Below are 5,229 nucleotides of genomic sequence, written 5' to 3' on the forward strand. Positions count from 1 at the left end.
GTGAGGAGATATGACGGTGTCATCTCCTCCCCTAGAAATATTGTCCTCTGTTCTCCCACTTTTCTCTTACTCACTGCAAGAGAGGAAAAATAATAATTTTCCTTCTACCCCTTCTAAGTTCTTCTGGCTGGTCTAATAATCAAATCGACATAGACAGATTAACAGGAAAAAAATAACTGAACTAATTATGGGGGTTCTGTAAGAATATGGGACCCAGTCAGTTGACTTTTACATGCCAACTTGAGCTAAGAGACGGAGATTATGGTTTGGGGCTTCAAAGGGCAGGAGGGCAATTCACAAAGAGATAGAATGTTTGCTGGGCCATCTTTCACAGTGAGACACAGAGAGGACTTTGATCCGAGGGGCCTTGCTATGCTCCTGCTTATCTGTCACACTAGTTCATATGAAACTATAGCTATCTGTGATGCTAGGTCCCTTCCTGGAACAGGTTCTCTGGCAGTTAGGGGGCAGGTCAAAGCTTCTTCTTGAGTCTTTTGTTTCTTAAAAATAACCAGCTTAAAATAATCAATATCCCAAAAGGGGGTGGCAAGCTCTGCTCCCCATCACGAGCTACATCTCTGCTGGACATCCAACTGCTTGAAATGAATTTCGAATCACTTTTATTTGGTAGACTTAAGAAATAATCGAGGTGACGTTTGAGCCTTTCTGAAGGGTCTTCCGTCATTCTCAGGGCACCTCGAGTTATTCAGGCATTAACTTCCTTGGAATGTCCTTCTGTTCTGAATTTCCTTTGTGGAACTCCAGTCTGCTGCTGAGACAAGGTTAATTACAGTGCTGGGAACTCCCATAGCAAAGACTTTTGGAGCCGAACAAGGAGGGAGCTGACAACAAGCATCTTAAGAAAAGAATTATGTCATTAGAAAAAAATGTTTAAGTTTATGTACTCTTTGAATTACATGATCCGGATATTTCTCTCCAGTGAATGTTTTTTTAGTATTGACTGAGATTAGTTTCAACTCTGCGGGCCTTCCTTGAATACAGTTCTCTCCCTCACCAATGTAGGCAAACACTATCCTAATTGACCTAGACCACCTCTATCAATAACACCGTTTAGTTAACTGCCTGATGTTTTTTTTTTTTCCAAACCTCATATAGCCCATCATTTAAAGCCATTCTTTCTTTGCTCGGTGTTATGTTTGTGATGTTAGTCCGTGTTGTTATGACTGTCTTGTAGTTCATTCATATTCATCACTGTATACACAATTGCTTATGTATGTAAAATGAAAATTTACATAAAACATATAAAATGTGTTCATATTAATATTCTGTTATTAATTTCATTGACTATTTCTACTCTATCTGGCTCCCAAAATACATTTAATGCAGTGTTATTACTCATTTAATAATCAAAGCTCCATATAGTATAAAACATTCAAAATATCATATAAATATACATAACTATTTGAAATACAGCATTTTAAAAGTAGAAATAGTGTGAATAATTTTATTTATCATCACGATTTGAATATTATTTGAGGAACTAGGGGGAAAAGTACTTTCTCTGAATTAAACATAAAGGCTTTTCAAAGATATACTGTTTGCACCTACTGGGAGCAAATGGAAATGTTAGGCTCAATAATATGCATTAATTTTTCTGTCCAATGTGTGCATTTTATTCTCTTCTCTCTGGTAGGGAAAAACCTTATTATTAAATCATTAATGTTATTGTTTATAAGGAGTTATAGCCAGTTAACTAGGAATGCTTTTATTATGCTTAAACTATCTCTTACCTTTTGAAGGATATCATAATTTCAACAAATAACTAAACTTGCTTTCTATTTTTTTTAAAAAAATTACCCCATAAATTCACATGTTTTTCTTCAGAAATCATGGCTGATTGACATGCGGCATTAAAATGAACTCAGTGGCATTTTATGGCATTTTCATTTTTTTTTCTTTAAGAAAGAAGTGGTATTAGCATCATTAGGGTTTACAAACGTCTTACATCATATTACAAAGTTAAAAGGGAATGAGGAAATCGATTCCTGACTTTGAAAGAAATTCTCAACTTAAAAATCCATCATCATAAACTTGTGATGGCAAAAGATGTAGACATATACTTCATAAGAAATTGTTAATGTGATGTCGATTCCCAATCGGAGGCGGGTGGTTTGTAAACCCTTTACTATTAATAATGGAAGCAAAATAACGTTCCTTTCCCTTTACTCTAAAAACTAGGGAACGGTCTTCAGAGACAGGACTCCGAGGAGCCAGCGTGGCATTATGCAGGAGTGAGAGAGGCTTTCTCCTAATCGACTCATACGTGTTGTAAGTCCGAGGTCCCAAACAGAGATTGGATCTGGTTTGGGTCCCCTGCCAGGGGTGACAGGATCTGGGCACTTTTTATTTGCCACATTTCTGTTGATTAGGTTTTGGCATCATCTTATCATCATTTGATTAAAGAGTTTCCCTTTAAAAAGCAAACAAACAAAACACCTGTCTTCTCTACTTGGAGATTCTCAGAGTGCATGGTTTTTGCTCTGTCAGACATGCGGAGCAGGGCTGGGCATGGCCCATATCTTATCAGGCCTCTCACACCAAGGTGCTGGTGCCCCGTACACGTTGCTGTTCACCTGTGGTCACTTCTCCCCGAGCTTTTCTCTCTGTCCTTCTCCCTCTGGTACAAAGTGCCAGCTCGTTTTGGTCGCTCTGTTCCTTGGCGTCATGATTCAATTTCTTGTTCAGAATGAACCACGTCCTCTCTGACACCAGGCAGCTCTTTGAACAGACTGGCCAAACACTGCAAAGGAAATGACCCCACGGGTGGGCTATGCATTGTGAGGGATGTGATCATTCACGGTCATATGCCAATGGCTGGAGAGCAGTTCACACCTTGCTAACCAGTTACCGTCCACAGCTTCGCTGTCAGATCTCCCAGGATAGTCTCACCTGACTTCAGTCCTGCTGTTTCTCTGCATTTACTGCTTTAAGCTGACCAAAAATATTACATTACATTAAGATTTAAAATTAAAATCAATGATTATTCTGGCATAGTGGCAGAATGCTGCTGCTGAATGCCGCCGAACTTCTCATTAATGTTAATTCGTAGTTTGTAGAGAAATGGTTTAACGACTGAGCTACACACATATAATTCAAATATTGATTAACCGAGCCATACATCTGTGATCACGAAAGAGTTGCTTTTAACTGTCTGTGTTTGATTTTATGGTCTTTCTTAGCATTTTCAAAATTCATCATATTTCAGTAATAGTATGCAATGTGCTTTTCTAGTAGGTTGGTTATTAGAAAATACTTTCCAATTTTTGAACAGCATATATTTGTTTTAAGTTGCCAAGAATGACATAAAATTTTCCAGTGAAATCTTTACCAAAAGGCACAATAACCCTGATGTTAATATTATCATCATTAACCGTGATTTACTGTGTATATTTTCAGAACCTGGGAGTGAACTAAGACTCTAATTTTCTCTAGTAGAAGAAAATGATGCCGTAGATCCCAAATTAGTGCGATAATTAATTTGAATTGTTTTTCTACATCGTGGTAATTAACTTCCTCTGTGTTTAAGCTATAAACACATATGTCATGTTTTAGCATTAGATGAACATTTGCCCACAGAACAGTAATTAAAGATCCACCATCCTAACTGGATGTGTTTGTAAATCCCAAAAAGGAAATCGATTTTTATAAAAGAACATTTCATTTCTTTGTTCATTAGCAAGTATTTATTGACAGTGTAGGGCATGATACTAGTTCTTTAACTTCAAAGTATCTTACTATAAGCTAGGAAATCAATAAGGCATGTATGCAGTAATCGTGTCTAAATGCCACTTTTTATGCATTTTTCCACAAACTCTCTAGGCTTGTGAGAACCAGAGAGAGAGAGAGAAAATATAAAACTATCGCAGAGATGAAGCTTCTCTTCGGGCCTGTCATATGTGGCTGTGCCTTCACTCAAGAATACACATGCTGAAGCTGTAACAGGACAATGCAAACTTTAGCGAAGTCAGAATCATCAGGAGGACATTAGAACTCAGGTGCCTAGGCCTCGCCCTCCAAGTTTCTGATTCAGCGGGTCTAGGGCAGGGCCTGAAGATTTACTGTTCTGGCAAGTTCCCAAGTAATGCTGATGTTCCCAATCCCGGAACCATACTCTAAAAAAACACTGGATCCGACACTCCCCAAACTGGTTAGCAGGAAAAATTACACAGGGAGCATTTTCTTTCTTCCATTTCAAACTTCCTTCCCTTCCTCCCTCCCTCCCTCCTCCTCACTCTTAAGAGACTGAGCTGTCTATGCCAAGGATCAAAAATCAACACTTTTTAAAAGCTTACACTGTAATTTGCAGACCCAACGCCTCTTCCTAAGGTGTTTGTAGTCGACTCATAGAAAAGATCATAAACACATGGACGTCATTAGTACTAATTCAAGTGACAAAGAGAACTTGGTAAGTCCTATGACTCTTTGTTCAGGTGAGATCGAAAGGAACCCAAACGGAAGGAGGGTTCATGAAGGAGGAAGCTGATCGGTGAAGATACAGAGGTGAAGTGTGGGGAGCACTCAAGGCAGAAGCGGCGGGGGGCAAGGGCGTAGTGGGGGCGAAAAGCGCTAGACGTGTTTGGAGACAAGGGATTAACGCGCTTGGAGCGCAGCATAGAGTAAATATCATGGCACAGCGACAATGAAAAATACTGGGATCCATTTCTCAGATGGTTTGTGGTCAAAAAACTCTTGAGAGTGTTTTTTTATTTTATTTTATTTTTTTGCCTTGAAAGCCCTTAAACTAGGTATTGAAATAAAGTGAACTTACAAAAACAGCAGCTTTAGTTGCTGTATCATAAAGTATTAACAAAAGTTTTCAAAAAAAATGAATGTGCACATATGCCATAACTATTAATACATATAAAATATATGAATATAAAATAAGCAGTTATAATATTTATAAATCCTATGCATATGTAAGTAAACATGTATAATGTTAATGATAAAAAGAGCTAAAGCTATTTGAAACATTAATAAACAAAATTATTCAAAATATTTTTATTTTCTCTTGATTCCAACCTTTTACATTTTTATGCCTGTTTAAGAATGTATCTAACATATTAGTAGAGTCATAAATATAAACATATATTTATAAATATACACAGTACATTCTCAAAATGTTTTACCTTAGAGGAGGTGATAGTTTTTAAAAGTTTGAGGACTACCAGTTCACATTTTGGAATAATGACTCATTGAAGGTTTTGATCC

General features: G+C 37.5%; 1 long non-coding RNA gene across 1 annotated transcript in view; it reads left to right on the forward strand.

The window, feature by feature from the left end:
* LOC111730491 overlaps nucleotides 1-4,707 on the forward strand; it is a 21,260-nt gene extending 16,553 nt beyond the window's left edge. The window contains exons 9-10 of the long non-coding RNA XR_002776714.1: nucleotides 2,200-2,289; nucleotides 3,841-4,707. This is a non-coding gene — a long non-coding RNA (uncharacterized LOC111730491). The remainder of the gene's footprint in view (nucleotides 1-2,199; nucleotides 2,290-3,840) is intronic.
* Nucleotides 4,708-5,229: the final 522 nt, after the last annotated feature.

Source organism: Pteropus vampyrus, unplaced genomic scaffold (assembly GCF_000151845.1).
Source record: "Pteropus vampyrus isolate Shadow unplaced genomic scaffold, Pvam_2.0 Scaffold317, whole genome shotgun sequence".
NCBI classification, from domain to species: domain Eukaryota; kingdom Metazoa; phylum Chordata; class Mammalia; order Chiroptera; family Pteropodidae; genus Pteropus; species Pteropus vampyrus.